The sequence below is a fragment of the Schistocerca serialis genome, chromosome 6 (assembly GCF_023864345.2).
Source record: "Schistocerca serialis cubense isolate TAMUIC-IGC-003099 chromosome 6, iqSchSeri2.2, whole genome shotgun sequence".
Taxonomy (NCBI): domain Eukaryota; kingdom Metazoa; phylum Arthropoda; class Insecta; order Orthoptera; family Acrididae; genus Schistocerca; species Schistocerca serialis.
Window position 1 is genome coordinate 195,514,831 of NC_064643.1, and position 18,083 is coordinate 195,532,913.

Consider the following 18,083-nt stretch of genomic DNA (forward strand, 5'->3'; position numbering starts at 1 on the left):
TGTTGTACGTCTACAGTCCAGTCAACACAATAATCCACTCTCCATTGCTTAAATCAGCCAATGGGAAGAAATTTGCTCATAATACAGACGATAATTCCCTTAAAGTCAAGGTATACGACATTGCATGTGACGTGGACAAGTCGATACATAATGCACCTCCTTATATACCTTTTTGTAAATATTAGGAGGAACATGGTGCACAGATGTCTGCATAGGTAAGTATTAAAGTATTGGTAGCGATGAAAATTGTTGAACACACGCCCTTTATCGGTGAAGTATTGTTGTAACTCTTCTAGCGGTTGCATGTGTTCAAATAAGTCGAAATAGTAGATGTTATTTGTATTTTTCTTAACATACGCCACACAGTGGGTTCCATGTCTTCCAGCAACATTTAAATTGACAGCACCACATTCTCTGGATTCCCACATAGTCTTTTGTGATGTATCCCGCATAAACACACCTCAGAATATTGGAATACGAATTTTTTCCATTTTAAGCGGTCAGTCCGGTAGGGTGGCTAAGGGGCTTTTTCATTTATAAGGAGACCTTGTCTTTTTTTGTATTGATTCAGATATAGTCCTTTTTCGATGGCTGCCGCTTCCATCATATGGTTACGTTTCCTTGCCTCCTCTAGTTGCTCCTGTGATTTCGGTGCATTCTAGCAATAGCCACAGCAACGGCTGCCAGTGAACCAATTGAGAGAGCTGTGAGGGCAGGAATGAGGAAGGGGATAATTCCACCGAACTTCTTGGGTAGTGGCAGAACCCAGGGTGCTTTAACCAGTCCTTTATGCTTCAGATCACTCTTAGCTGCTTACGTCCCTGTCAGGACACAGTTTTTTAAACACCCCTGCCCTTGCTGCTTCTTCTTCATCGCTGTCATCATCATCATCTTCTTCTTCAGTGCACGATGTGCAGAGTTCATAACTTGCTTGAAATTCACTCCCAAACCCATCTCAATTTTACCATGCGTGGTTTTATCAAGTGCATCAGCAAACCGATGATTGGGATGGATAAATGATATCCAGGTCGGCTACAGCATCCCACGTTGCTGCAGATCCCAAGAGCTGCTGCTGGAGGTCACTGCTAATTCTGACATCCCGGTGGGTGCTCCTGCTGGTCTGGACATGCAGAAACCCACTGAATAAAGAAAAATAAGAAACTATAAGCTTCCACAAGCAAAGGTATGAAGCTGAACAAAGAACTCTCATGTGCAGTAATAGTAGCAAAGACATATAATGAGTACTTCCAATTTTTCTGCGAGATGGAAGTGAATGAAGATCTCAGCTGCTGTTGATGCTTCATGGCTACTTTCCCACCGACTGAGACTGCTGGTGTGCCATGTCCACCTTATATCACCCCTGTCATCACAATAATGTGATTATGTGATTGGATGTAGTGTTCCTGCATTCCTGTTGGCTTCCACCAATTTTCGAGTCAATAAGGGGGAATTCTGTGTTCCTATTGGCCCCCTCAGAGGAAATTGTCGGGAAGAAAATCCCACATCAAGTACTCTCTGTGGCATTTCTGTAAACAAGCTCAGTCAGTCTGGGATTTTCGGTGAAGAACACACATATATCTCTTAGACATATTGATAGGGCATTTTAAAAAATATAGAGCGCCATAGCATAAGCTGTCATGTGCGCAACTTGTGAAATGCATCTTCAGCCCATCATGATGCATCACCATTATTTGCTGCGAAGTATTCTTCTTGTGCCCATCCATTACCTTTGCATTCAAGTCCTAATGTAGGGAGTAATAGACAGTCCTCAGCTGTGTGCTTACAAGTAATACTTGTAGTAGTGGAAGTTTTGCCTCAGTGACAGCGATAACCGGATGTTGATTAGTAGAAGGACAGTTGAGAGCCTCTAACCAACCTGCCTGCATACTAGACACACTGGATCTACACCTGGAGTTATGATCTGGGCTGAGCTTTTGGCACACACCCTGACTACCAAACTGTACGTAAGTAGGGTATTCAATGTATTGTGCTGTCGTTCATGGACAGCATTCCAGCGGCGGCTCGCCAAAATACTGCTGTTGTAATCCAATATACTCTACACAATGCCGAGATGTTGTTTTGGCCTGCTTGGTCACCGGATCCGACTGCAATAGAGAACATACAGGACTTCATCGGATGACAGTTCCATCGTCATCCATTAGCCATTTCTGTACTGACCGACCAAGTGCAACAGCCATGAACACCATCCCAGGAACTGGAATTTGGCACCAGTAGAGCACATTGCGTTCACGTTTCCATGCTTGAATTTTCGCGGATACACCGGTTACTAATATATCAGCATTTCACATTTGCAATGACTTATTTCGTGCTTAATTTAACCTGTAGTGTTGCAATGTTAATCAATTAAATATGTTATCTAGACACATATTTCTAAGTAATTTCACTGCCCTCCGTTAATTATTTTTTGGTGATGCCATTTTTTCCATCATTCTATTTGTACCCCTCTGTCGATTATGTAACATGGAGGCGTGTAATGCAAATATGTCAGTGCGTGAGAAACACTGATCTGCAGTAGAATTTCGAATTCGAAGAGTTCTCCATACATGGAGTGCCCTCCTCCTTCAGCATAATGCCAGACCACACACGAGTGCTGCGACAGCTGCAGTAATCTGACACCTAGGGTTCACTGCCATCGATCATCATACTGTACCGACTTAACCCCCTCCGATTTTCATCTATTTCTAAAACATAAAGAATACCTACGATGGCGTCATTTTGACGCTAATGAAGTTGTGCTACCACAAGCAATGTTATGGCTCCGTCAACGAAGTCAAACGTCCTACAGTTATAGCATCATTAAACTGATCCTCTTTGGGAGAAATGTGTTCATATCCAGAGAAATAAATATGTAGAGTGTTAGTAGCGTTTGTCTTATTTCATCATCATCAGTTTTCTGCTATTTTAGCAGGTCCTTTTCCTCTCCATTTTCTGCGATCCATTGACTCCTTCTTAAGGCTGGTGTATGTACCATCCATCACGTCATCCAGTATCTGAAATCTCTTCCTTCCTCGCCTCCTTTTCCCTTCGACATAACGTTCTAAAACTGTTTTTATCAGTCGGTCATTCATTCTTAATGTATGCCCAATCCAATTTCTTTTTCTTCTTTTTATTACTTCTAGCAGCTGTCTCTTCTTTCCCACTCTTCTCAGTACCTCTTCATTTTTTACTCTGCCCATCCAACTTATTCTTTCCTTCCACCGCCATGTCCACATCTCAAAAGCCGCCGGCCTTTCTCTGTCTTTCTTCCTCAAAGTCCATATTTCAGCGCCATATAGAAGAACACTCCACACATAATATTTTATGAGTCTCTCCCTGAGTTCTTCGTCCAGACCGCTGCAGAAAATTCTCCTTTTCTTATAAAATGCCTCTTTTGCCATTGCTATCCTCCTTTTAATTTCTGTGGTGCACTTCCAGTCGGTGTCTATCCTGCTTCCAAGATACTCAAAATTTTGCACCTGTTCTAGTATTTCTCCATTCAGCATGATTTTTATTTCATTACAAAGCTTTAATAGTTTCCACATAAAAAATTCGGAAGCATTACCTTTCCGAACGCCCTCGTAAGAGTGACTCACTTTATTAGTGTTACAATCTAGTCCGTTATGGTTCAATAATGAAATACCAAAACCGATTTCTTTACAAAGAAATTTGTTCAGACTACAGGTAATGATATTAGAAACAATTCCTTCACATGAGGCAATGCTGAAGCTTCTGTTCCCTCTCACATGCCGCGGTGAGGTGCAGCGTGGAGATAATTCCGTTCGTGGCCAGCACGTGACAGAGAGGTTTTGGCTGCAAACAGCAGCCCACGATGGGTCGAAATAATCCCATCGGCGTCAGCTCGCCGTTTACTGCCGTGTCCCGCATGCGAATGCATAATCCGCTCCGTCAATTAGGCGGGCCGCTCGCCTCACTGCGCCCCCCCCCCCCCCGCCCCCAGAGGAGGCACGAAGCCAGCGCGGCGATATGCATACCCCCCATCCTTTGCCAAATGACTTTAGCGCTACGGGCGGGCCGAATCTCGCAGCTGGTGCATCACTGCAATATGATTGCAAATCGAGGAGACGCACTTCCAGGAAATCATCTATTTTACATTTAGCGACCGGTACACTTCCATCGTTGCCATCTGTAGAACAGTCATGCCTCTGTTCCTATACAGCTTTAACTAGAACTCCACAGAGAGAAGTTTTGGTTTTTGTTAAGCTATATTTTATGGTTACTATGGTACTAGGGGCCTTTAGTTTCTGGTTGTTCCCCTGTCGAAACACGTACACTTCATTATGAGCAGACGAAACTACAGTCGTCCTGCCACAGCCGTGGTTACTTTGATTGCTATGCAAGATGGCTGACTGGAAGTACTACCTATGAAATATAGTTCACTTTATTACAGGAATAACAGAAAGATTTGTGTTGTAACAATTTTCTTTGTTTTTCAAACTTAATTAGCGGTAGTGAGGTATTTTGCAAAATTTCAAATGAAAGTCTTATTTCAATAGTGGTACAAGTCCATCACCTCCACTTTTCTGCCTACAATGCTTCCGAAATTAGTGATCCAAACTAGCAGAAAGAAAGGTTCATCTCTAGAAAGAAGCCATTTGCTTGGAGATTTCTGGTATCTCAACTGCAGATTTTTCAGCGCTATTTTAGGACTCTGTATCTCAAAATGAACAAAAATGGACTTGTACAACTATTGAAGTAAGCCCTTCAAAGTATTACAGAAGTTGATTCTAAAGTTCTGAATAAAGTTACTTAAATATCAACTTTTATATAAATTATTTTTATACGTCATCGTTTCGAAGATATTCGTTCTATACGTTTAACAACCACTTGCTGATACAATAATGATGTAGTGTTCCATATATCCATCTTTTAAAAGAAAGATCTACAAATGCACCGAGGTTGCAGATCACTACTTCGACCATCTATTAGCGTAATTGTGCTCTGTGCAACACTCCTGATAGTGTAAAAATAGATTTTTTTAAAATAAATCGAATCCTACAAAGAGTTACCTTACATACTAGCGGATAATAAACATACTCAATGAAGGGCAGGACGAGTGGTCACTTGTTTTTTTACTCAAGGGTGAGTGTCACGGAAATGCTGAGAAAACTGACCTGGCAGACGCTTGAACACTGACGCCAACTACGCCAGGAAAATCTACGTATAACGATTCAAGAACTAATTGTGGAGAATCTAGGAATATACTGCAGCTCGTATGCAACGCTGTCAAAGGGACTGCGAAGACGAGACTGGAATAATTACTTGCGCACAGATGGTTTTAAGCAGTCGCTTTTTCGACACTTCTCATTCGCAGTATATATACATATATGTAACATATTTCATCAAAATATAAGAAGTAGTAGAGATAAAGTTAGTGATCCGCTTATATACATTGACTCTAACATTATTACATCAAAACACCACTTCAATAATTTGACAATTCTAATGATTCCTTTGCGAGGGTACACATTAGCTGGCTTTTTCTCAAGCAGTTCTTTGTGGAATGGGGGAGTGACCATGTACTTAAAAAACAGTATTTCATTTGAGTCCACAGATGTATTAACACTGCACTGAACAGGTATTTGAATGTTGTGCAGGGGAAGTTGAATTTAGTGAAACTAAGCTTTTAATTCTTGTTGTTTAGAAGTCTCCTAACTCTGACTTCAGAGTAATTCTGCTCAAGTTACAGAGGGTTTTTGGTTCACTTTATAGTAAACACCAAAAATTAGTTGTATGTGATGATTTCAATATTAATTTTGTACATTGCTCAAGAAAAAGGAAGATCTCCTAAATTCATACAGACTGTATTTTTTCCAACTATGGTGCAAGGGAACAGTAGCACAAGCACAGGAAATACTTCTATTGATTCTTCATTACTATATGCACAAAAATGTGAATGACCTTTCAGATAATGATGCATAAATTTTAACAGTAAAAGGTTTTTGTACCCAAACAAATGTTAAATTTAATTGCAAACTATGTAGAAAAGGTAATCCAACGGCAAGAGAGATTTTTCGGCTCGTTAAGGAACAAGAGCGGCAGAATGTTTATAGTGTTGGCAACATAGATCAGAAATATAATGCTTTCCTTAACACATTTTTCTTACTCTTTGAAAGTTGCTTTCCATTACATCGTCCAAGATAGGGTACTAACAGTAAAAGGCTCTCTGTGTGGTTGACTAGTAGGATAAGGATGTCATGGGGAAAAAAGAGGGCATTATATCAAAACGGTAGAAGTAATCGCTAATGAGCTCCAGTAGACCATTACAAACAGCACTGTTAGGCGCTTAAAAATATTATTAGGAAGGCAAATAGTATGTGGCACATAAATACAATAGCTAATTCAAAGGATAAAATTAAAACCATATGGTCAACCGTGAAGGAAGTGTCTGGCCAGCAGCATAAGGTCGAGGATATAAAAATAGTGCATAGCGGAAATGTTTCAGTTACTGATAAGTCAGCTATATGTACAGTATTTAATCGACACTTCCTGTACATAACTGGTGAATTAAGCCAAAAAATAGTATCCACGCCGCGCCGAGTGGCCGCGCGGTTTGAGGCGTCATGTCACGGACTGCATGGCCCCTCCCGCTGGAGGTTCGAGTCCTCCCTCGGGCATGGGTGCGTGTTGTTCTTAGCATAAGTTAGTTTAACTATTGTGTAATTCTAGGAACCGATGACCTAAGCAGTTTGGTCCCTTAGGAATTCACACTCATCTGAACATTTAATATCTGCAGGGAATCATATAAATCTCTCTGAAAATGCCTTTCCGAGACTGATATCTGAAATACTCCTCTGTGATACTGACAAGGGGGAGATTGAGTCAATAACTAAATCACTGGAGACTAAGGACTCTCATGGATATGTTGGAGCGTCTAGCAGAATACTAAAGTACTGTGTTGCCATATTTGTAGCTTTTCCTTTACGAATGGTCAGTTTTCAGAACAATTAAAGTGCTCAGTAGTAAAGCAACTCTATTAAAAACGGGAGACCTCTATAAAACGCATAATGTATACATTTTACATCTATTCCCACAGCATTAATATTCGCCAAAGCTTTTGAAAATGCTGTATATGTAAGGATAATTTATCATTTCATTTCACATAATTTGCTATCAATTGTACAATTTGGTTATAGAAGTGGTTTAACAGCTGAAAATGCTATATTCTCTTTTCTCTGTGAGATACTGGACTGATTAAACAAAAGGTTTCGAAAGGTAGGCATTTTTTTTTATTTAACTAAGGCATTTGATTGTGTTAATCACAAAATATTGCTCCAGAAGTTGGACGATTATGGAATACAGTGAGTAGCTCACAGTTGGTGCACCTCTTGCTTTAAGATCAGACAGCAGAAGGTATTGAGAATGACTGTGAAGTGGGGTCCGAGTAGGACAAAGTTAAATGGAGGGTGTCTCAGGGATCAGTGCTGGGGCCACACCTGCTCCTTATTTATATAAATGATACACCTTCCAGTATTACAGGTGATTCTAAAATATATCTGTTTGCTGTGTTATCTTGGCTACTTTGCTGACTTTTCACATACACATATACATACCACCCATACATTTTGTAGGGTGCTATTGCTGAGATAGTGTAGGTGCCTTTGGTAAACTCACTACAGATGCCCTCTCATGAAGAGAATGGCAATAGTTACCTCCTACAGGTACATCTGATAGATTATTATACAAATATTTGCAAAAATTACATTAGGATAAACACATAAATGGAATAATCAATTAAACTTATTTTTACATGTGTAGCACTGGAACATATTTGGATCTTTCTCCCACATTCCATTTCAAGTTTTTCTGTTTCTGTGAACTTGTAAGTTTCCTCTAGTCTGTTACCAACTATTCTTAAGTACTCTTGATTTGATGTTTTATAATTGAATGCTAAATCTAAGGTTCTCGTTAAAGTATTAATGTTTGTTTACAGGTCCTCACAACAATCTAATTTGGAATCCACATTTTATATTACATCTCTCCTAGTGTGACTGGTCCAGACCACTTTGTCTGGCAATAGGCATATGTGATTCGTCGCCTTTGTAGTTCTTCCAGAATTTTATTATTTCCATTCCGGTTACCTTAATATCTTCTTATCAATACGTATTACATAATACTCTCAGAGCTTCCTCTCTAGTAACTATATACAACCATTCGCTGGCTCTTAAGTGTGTCAATGAACTCTTAATACAATTATTATGCATGTATTTGTCTTTCAATATCTTCACGTATAGTCATCTTGGTCGTACCTCGAAGTAAATACGCGATTTTGTTTAGAGATTTTCTTTCTTCTATTCCCTTCCATTCTATTTGATCCATTGGCAACTATCTGTATAACTTTTTGAGCCATCTTCAAATAATCACTCTGGTTGTATATCTGCATACTCCTCCTTGTCAGTCCTCACTTTGACTGATAAAGTTCACATTTTATGTTGACCGAACTATTTAATCCCAGCTAATGGAATATTATTTATGTTGCCTAACTTTCCGTTGTTTGCAAATACATCTAGAGTCCTGACTCGTTGTAGTATATGTCCATATTTTACAGTTAGAGGTACTGGAAATCTTAATCTGTTACTTTAGCTTTGATTTGCTTCAGGTACGTAACAAATTCTGCTCCATTCACAATAAGTTGTGTAATAATGCCTTTCTGTGCATGAATTATTGCTCTCACCATTAGTTCATATTTTATACTTAATTATCTAAACAGGATATTTAACTGTAAGAGCTGTTCACTTCTTGTCATGAAAGCTGCAAATCTCTTAAAATCCAGATATGAAGTTCTCAAAGAGTACGTGACGAATTGGTCCAGTTTCGTCACTTCGTTCTTGAGCAAGTGGTCGCTTGATGCGATCGAGTATGCCGTCTCATTCAAACAAAATCGAATTGGTCCTGACTATAGTCATTTGCTCTTTAGTCAATTTCGATAGTTATTCTGGCCTGGACTCCATCATGTCGGTGTGCATATTATAACACGCAGCATCTGCCGCATCCAAGGTTCCAAAGAATAGTTTGCTAATTTCTTCTACAAAATCAAGACTACATTTGTTTATTCTGTCTTCAAACGTTGTTAACAGATTATTTAGGGACTTATTTGATTGTAGTTCCTCTACACTGAGTGTGACAACATTCATCAGTCAATTACTTCATACTTGTTTAAGTAGACTCACACCCTACTAAATTTTTCATCCATTGTTGTCAGATTTATATATGTTACGTACTTCTGTGTCGCTCTTGTAGTTTCTCTTCTTTTACTTCATTAATGATACGGTTCCAAACTGTTGGCGTGTACCTTTAACACTAGCCTCCTATTTCTTTTTATTATTACTGCTGTAACGGGCGAAATAGCACCGGTCGGTACAGTGGTGAGTTTTTACCTTTCCTCCTGGAGAGGACCTGTTATACTATAATCCATGAAATATTATATCGCTTTATTATAACATGATAGAGGTGAAATACTTAACTCTGTTTCAATTCATGTTCACAGTAACGTCATGAGTCTTCATTACTGTCAGTGAACATTGCTCTACCACTTGATACCAAGCAAGGAACTAGCCTCATCCCACAGAGTACAGTGGGCTATGAACTTTTACGCAGAGTTCTGTTAAATATAATTGTCCCACTACTGGATCGGTAAAGAGTCGACGCTATTGTTATCGTCGATGACTGCTAACTGGGTGAGCGGCACTCCGCTCAGACGTAGTGAGCGAGCTTATGCGGTGACTTATGGATACTCTTCTGGGTGGCACCGTCCAGCATTCGTCGTTGCTTCTGGCAGCGACTATGTTTTCCCGTGGTTCCGTCGCGAGGTACCAACCTTGTCTTGGCACTTCGCCCTTCGTACGACACCACGATTACATGAGGTAACACTACCCTTACAACTTCATAATTACGATCCTCTAAATTTGGAGTCAAGCTTCTTTGGTCCGTCTCGCCCTACTGCCTCATCATGCACCTATATTTTGTCTCCTATCTGAAACGTTCCTGAGAGGTCTGTCTTGTCGTAATGGGCTTCTTCTAGCTTCTTGGTCTCTTTTATTTTTCCCCTTACCACTCTATGCTCTTCCTGTATCCTAGTTCTGAACTGATACATGTAATCATCATAACCGACTCTTACTGCAGCTGCCTTTTGGTGGATTTACTAGTCTGCCTAACAACAACTACAAATGTATATATCCAGTGCTATTACGTGATGTGGTATTGAAAAGAAAGGTACTACAGGGAACCCCTAAAAGCCAGTTGCTCAAACATTCTACAAGCCCCCTATGAGTATCCTCCAACGCTCCATTTGTTTGTGGATCGAAAGATTTTTTTCCGTATCTTCTTTGCCGTAATATTTTATACACTGTCTTAAATACCTTATTTGCAGAATTAAAGCATTGCTCCGTTAACACCACTGACGGAACACAGTACCTTAATATAATTTTTTTCTATAAACTTTCCCGCTACTGTATCGGCGCCTTGACATTTTAGCGTGATGGTTACTGTAACTAATCGTAAAATGACAAACTAATTAAAAATTTTATTTTTACAAGTGTCCACAGGCTCAACGTGTTTTGAGAATGAAAACATGGTCCGAGTAGCCTTTGTTCTTCTCAAAACCCGTACAAATGGCCAATTTCAACTGTGGGTCATTTTCAAACCCCTGTAATAATATCTTAAGCTTCCAGCTCCATCTCATATTCTAATACACCGCTAATACATTTGGACATGTATACACCGCATTTCTGTGCACGAGGCACAAAAACAATACAACAATGTACTTGATTACATACATTATCCGACACAAATAGAAAGCTATTAGAACTTTGCCTGTGTGTTCCGATATTATCGGAAGTGTGTGCTTCACAGTTTTGGTAAACGACAGTCTTCACCTTTCGAATAGAATACATCGCAGTATGCACTGCACATTTTTCTAACTCATGTTTTTCTTCTACTTTTACGTTTCCTGCTCGCAAAGCATCTCTGATCCGCGTAATGTGAGTATTACATTCTTACGCATGTTCCGGCGTTTCTCTTACGCCCTTTATAGTGGTGTACCGGAAGGTGTTGTCGTTGAGTGACTGTAGGAGGATACAAGATGACTTGGACAAGATTTTGGATTGGTGTAAATGGCAGCTAACTCTAAATATAGATAAATGTAAATTAATGCAGATGAATAGGAAAAAGAATCCCGTAATGTTTGAATACTCCATGAGTAGTGTAGCGCTTGACACAGTCACGTCGATTAAATACACTCCTGGAAATGGAAAAAAGAACACATTGACACCGGTGTGTCAGACCCACCATACTTGCTCCGGACACTGCGAGAGGGCTGTACAAGCAATGATCACACGCACGGCACAGCGGACACACCAGGAACCGCGGTGTTGGCCGTCGAATGGCGCTAGCTGCGCAGCATTTGTGCACCGCCGTCGTCAGTGTCAGCCAGTTTGCCGTGGCATACGGAGCTCCATCGCAGTCTTTAACACTGGTAGCATGCCGCGACAGCGTGGACGTGAACCGTATGTGCAGTTGACGGACTTTGAGCGAGGGCGTATAGTGGGCATGGGGGAGGCCGGGTGGACGTACCGCCGAATTGCTCAACACGTGGGGCGTGAGGTCTCCACAGTACATCGATGTTGTCGCCAGTGGTCGGCGGAAGGTGCACGTGCCCGTCGACCTGGGACCGGACCGCAGCGACGCACGGATGCACGCCAAGACCGTAGGATCCTACGCAGTGCCGTAGGGGACCGCACCGCCACTTCCCAGCAAATTAGGGACACTGTTGCTCCTGGGGTATCGGCGAGGACCATTCGCAACCGTCTCCATGAAGCTGGGCTACGGTCCCGCACACCGTTAGGCCGTCTTCCGCTCACGCCCCAACATCGTGCAGCCCGCCTCCAGTGGTGTCGCGACAGGCGTGAATGGAGGGACGAATGGAGACGTGGCGTCTTCAGCGATGAGAGTCGCTTCTGCCTTGGTGCCAATGATGGTCGTATGCGTGTTTGGCGCCGTGCAGGTGAGCGCCACAATCAGGACTGCATACGACCGAGGCACTTAGGGCCAACACCCGGCATCATGGTGTGGGGAGCGATCTCCTACACTGGCCGTACACCACTGGTGATCGTCGAGGGGACACTGAATAGTGCACGGTACATCCAAACCGTCATCGAACCCATCGTTCTATCATTCCTAGACCGGCAAGGGAACTTGCTGTTCCAACAGGACAATGCACGTCCGCATGTATCCCATGCCACCCAACGTGCTCTAGATGGTGTAAGTCAACTACCCTGGCCAGCAAGATCTCCGGATCTGCCCCCCATTGAGCATGTTTGGGACTGGATGAAGCGTCGTCTCACGCGGTCTGCACGTCCAGCACGAACGCTGGTCCAACTGAGGCGCCAGGTGGAAATGGCATGGCAAGCCGTTCCACAGGACTACATCCAGCATCTCTACGATCGTCTCTATGGGAGAATAGCAGCCTGCATTGCTGCGAAAGGTGGATATACACTGTACTAGTGCCGACATTGTGCATGCTCTGTTGCCTGTGTCTATGTGCCTGTGGTTCTGTCAGTGTGATCATGTGATGTATCTGACCCCAGGAATGTGTCAATAAAGTTTCCCCTTCCTGGGACAATGAATTCACGGTGTTCTTATTTCAATTTCCAGGAGTGTATTTGGGCGTAACATTGCAGAGCGATACGAAGTGGGACAAACATTTAATGGCAGTTATGGGGCAGGCGGATAGTCGTCTTCGATTCATAGGTAGAATTTAGGGAAGATGTGGTTCATCTGTAAAGGAGACCGCTTATAAAACACTAATACGACCTATTCTTGAGTACTGCTCGAGCTTTTGGAATCCCTATCAGGTCGGATTGAGGGAGGACATAGAAGCAATTCAGAGGCGGGCTGCTAGATTTGTTACTGGTAGGTTTGATCATCACACGAGTGTTACGGAAATGCTTCAGGAACTCGGATGGGAGTCTCTAGAGGAAAGGAGGCCTTCTTTCCGTAATTGCTACTGAGGAAATTTAGAGAACCAGCATTTGAGGCTGACTGCAGTATAATTTTACTGCTGCCAACTTACATTTCGCGGAAAGACCACAAAGATAAGGTAAGAGCGATTAGGGCTCGTACAGAGGCATATAGGCAGTCAATTTTCCCTCGTTCTGTTGGGGAGTGGAACAGGGAGAGAAGATGCCAGTTGTGGTACGAGGTACCCTCCGCCACGCACCGTATGGTGGATTGTGGAGTATGAATGTAGACGCAGATGTAGGTAGTTGTTTCTCTGCTTAGCGCTTCAGTAATTACCGTTAGAGAAGATACGTAACACTCTTTCCCATTTGTTTTTATAATACTGATAATACATTCTTCACGTATATTTCGTACTAGAGTTTCTGGAATGTGCTTTGGCACACTCATCAAATCGACGTCAGGAATTATCACGTGTTTCTTTGTTAGAATTCCCATTACCTTCTTTTCCCTTGGTCCGAACGTTCTCTCTTCACCGTAAGGTTTGTTTTCCTATCTGCGCGCCTTATAGGATGGCTCCCTGTCAACCGATAACAGCTTTGATCTGTTACTTTCACTGCCAACATTCTGCCACTTCAAATTCTTTTGGTCCCGCTCGATCCATTTGTTCTTCCCGTTATACGCGGACCCTTTACACTTAAGGTCTTTTCACCGAGCGAGGTGGCGCAGTGGTAGGACACTGGACTCGCATTCGGGAGGACGACGGTTCAATCCCGCGTCCGGGCATCCTGATTTAGGTTTTCTGTGATTACCCTAGATCACTCCAGGCAAATGCCGGGATGGTTCCTTTCAAAGGGCACGGCCGACTTCCTTCCCCATCCTTCCCTAATCCGAGCTTGTGCTCCGTCTCTAATGACCTCGTTGTCGACGGGACGTTAAACACCAATATCCTCCTCCTCCTCCTTAAGGTCTTTTCGTACATCCATCTGTACTTAAGCCAGCCGGCCGAGGTGGCCGAGCGGATCTAGGCTCTTCAGTCAGGAACCGCGTGACTGCTACGGTCGCAGGTTCAAATCCTGCCTCTGGCATGAACGTGTGTGATGTCTTTAGGTTGGTTAGGTTTAAGTAGTTCTAAGTTCTAGGGGACTGATGATCTCAGATGTTAAGTCCCATAGCGCTCAGAGCCATTTGAACCAACCTTTTGTACTATAACCTTTTCTGGATCGTTTGTTCTCTTAGCATTTCACCTTCAGGTGTCTCGCCTGTTCACTTGTAACTGTTTCTAGAATCTTTTGAGGACAAGACTTCCCACTAAACCATTGTAACAGACATATGTTCCCTTCCTCAAAACGTGGAGTCTGTACTCTCCTAATACATTTCCAGCTCTCTACAGCGTCAGCATCATCGTTCCAAGCATGCCCACTGTCCCAAGTGACCTACACTCCTTTGTCTGTCATTTTTCACAGATTATTATCTTAGTACACTACACATGTGCTTGTCATAATTCATCGCAGTGGTAACTGAAGTTGTAAAATTTCCTAGCTTCTTCTGCCCTGATGGCTGTTTGCCTCCGTCTTATTTTGGCGTTCTTTCGATGGTTATCACACTGTATGAGTATATAACGCAGTTTCCCACAAATGGCGCAACTACGGCTGATATATGAGTAGCTGTTTTACAAGTTTCACTGAATAGTGATGATAAGAGATAGCTTATCCTTCTGTCAAAGGGCAGTGTAACACATTTAATTTACTATTAGGAATAAGTAGCTGCATAATACTTGTCCCCTGTGAATTAGTACCAAGGGTCCATTGATTTAGTAGCTAGGCCAAGTTAGAAATGATTCAGTAGACGGCAGAACAAGTGGCAACTATTGCTCTTGTCTTTGACTCCCTACAAGTATTGCGGCGTTACCTGAATCCAGAAGAGCCAAAGCTTGTGCCGACATAAACTATCAGACAGTAAAGATCGGAACACTCCTAAAAAAAGGATGTGTAATAATTTTGTTCATCTGAATCACGAAGGCGATGATGCAGATTTGAATAGAAGTACTATGTAATAGTATCTTTAGGCTTAGGATCAGATGCCTATCAGTGCAACAGAACTGATTACTAACCACAAATGGACAGATAGTATTTAAAAATAGCCCATCTAAATTGTATGAGAATTCATGGCATTGATCATGGAATTTGCAAAGTAGTTGAAGTTCGACAGTCTGTGCTGACAGGAACCGCACACAATAGGTGGAAAAATCCCTGAAATGCCAGTCACAGCTCAGGTGTTCCTATTCAGTTCTAAACCGTTGACAGCGAATGTCATATACAACAGGAACATTTCATCTATGAAAATACGGCGATACTGACTTGAAAAAGTGACCTATATTGAGGTTCTGACTGTCCGGGGAAATTTGAATTTTGTCTCAATGTATTTCCAGCCCAGTGCCACCATAAAAGAGTACGCAGAACAGACAAAGAGGTCAGTCACCCAGAGAAAAAGAATCCATTAATCTACACCATACACTAGATCGCTAAGTCAGTTCGATACGGTTCAGTACAGAATGAAAGAGACATTATACTACAGGAAACCATAACGAAATTAATTATGTAAGTTGAAAACAGAAGTGGAAATTCTTACAAGTGTGAAGGGAGCACTGGTGCGTAATCCAGTGTACACTTCGGAATAGTCAATGACGATCTGGTCACGTAGGTCAGAAGCTGGAAGGCTGAAACCGTCACCACGACTAACCATAACGTTATAATCTTTACGGTTGACTCCTGCGTAAATGAACTCAGAAATGATGATGCGTTAAACACCGTAAAGAAACCTAGGAAAGCCAATTGGAACCATCTGAGGAGTATTGTTCACTAACCGTATCAGATGGAAATGGATGACAACATAGATACTAAAGCTCAAGAGCTCGTCACCACAATACAAGAGTTCATGAAAGATGCAACGTCAGTCATGAGACAAATGTGCTGGAATCCACAAGTACCACGTAACGAGGGTCTGAAAAGACTCAGGAGTCAGAAGGCAAAAAAGATTCCTCCAGAATGGCCACATTGCGGAGCAGAGAGCTCGCAGACTGCGCAAATACAGAGACCTCAAGCAACAATTTAAAGACCGCATGCGAAAGGCAAGAACAGAGAGCCGAAACTGATTCGTTTCGCAGAATGTACATCTTGGTCCATGACGCACACGGTACAAAATCGTCTACAAAAGATAAAATCTCCGTAGATATTACTTGCATGTTCATGTACTTATACATCTACATACATACACCATAAGACATTATATGGTGCTTGGCGGCGGGTATCCATTACCACAACTAGATATTTCCTTTCCTGTTCCGCTCGCAAATAGAGCGAAAGGGAAGCGACTGTCTCTATGCCTCTGTGCGAGCCTTGATCTTTAATGGACCACACACCAAATATACGTTGGCGGCAGGAGAATCGTTCTGCAAACGCCGGTTCTCTAAATGAACAGATGGCAGTATGACAGAAAACTGGAGGCAATCTGCACTATTATTAACGGACACACACCTTGCCGAATACACTAGAGAGGACGAATTTCATGAATACATAGATTTTCGGAACAAATGTAGGGAAGCATGTGTGGAGATGAGATAGTTAACCCAGTTTAGGAAGAGAAAGAGAGGAAAGATATCCTGACCTGAACAGAAACAAATTACCTAGTCCTGATGGCATCGTCAGTGAGGTTTTACATGCTTTCCACATATACGTAAGTCTAGTTCAGCGAAAGATACCAGATATATAAGGAAGCAAATGTATCTTGACAGAAAAAGGCGCAAACAAGGAGCCTCTTTCTCTAAAGTTCTACAAACAAAATGTCTTCTCGATATCTCAGGGTAAATTCGGGAGAAGCTACTATGCGGTACAGGAGAAACGAACTCTTCCTGGAACGAATTCGCGCCAATATGGATTCGGAAGCGGAAAGTTAACAGAAGACGCTGTAAATGAGGCGATAAAACTTGCGATAATCGCTCTGCATAACTATGCAGTAGCCATGACCGTGGATGTCGCAGGGTCTGTCAATCTATTATGGTGGTCAGCATCATTCGACCGACTCAGGTACTTGGATGTACACTGTTGATTTGTTATGTGGAGTTTCCATCGTAACCCCTTATTACGAGTAATACCTACAATATACACACCAGCAGCTGCTAGTATAGGACACAGGTCTTTATTCCAAACTATCTGTAGAAATTCTTGTGAAATCACAGAAATCTCACTACCTGAGGCTACTTAAATGTCTACCATCTCTCAGTATAGTTCCCCAACTATCAGTTTTGTGTGGCTTTCAACACTTTCCTCATTTTTGTCTAACAACCATTCCCATGTAGGTATTTTGTGGGTAATTGCTCTCATGTGTTCTACGTGTGGGCCTATTACTAGTACTGTATTGCCATGTCCTGGATCCTGGCTCTTGTCCCAGGATGTTCTGTATTTTCCATTATGATAACCGGAAAGATTCCATTTTTATTCTGTTATTAGCTTTGGGCATATTGATGTGTATTGCTTGATTAGTACTGTCATTATCTACTCTTGATACCACCAATTGTGACTGTGAATTACTTCTTTTTCTTCTGTGTAAATTATTTTTGGTCACCAGTGTTTCTTAGTTGACCTAAATTAGTTTCCCATTTTCTTACAAAATTGTTAGGATAATGTTAATTGTCTGAATTTGCATTTCCCCAATTATGTACTTGAACATCTCCATTACATTTTATACTTAAAGTGTCTAATCCTTCGCACAGGTCATTAAATCGCTAACAATTATCCATCCTCCGTATGAAGTACTCTAGTTTTCTGAAACTGTTTTAAGAACTACTGTGGAAGCAGGAAGCAACATTGTACTGCCAAAGAGAGATCTTTAAAAAATAAATTTCGAAAGGCTGCCCACAGGGATCCATTAGTGGCCCCGTGTACTTGGAGTTGGTACTCGATCCGGAATTAAAAAAGCTGTAGAATAAGAAAGACATCATAAGAAAAGTAGCGTATGCTGACGACCTGGTGATCGCTGTGAAGGGAAGCTCAGAGACAGGTGTAACATAGTCCCACATTGGTGGTGCCAAGGAGTCAAACAGTCTGTTGCAC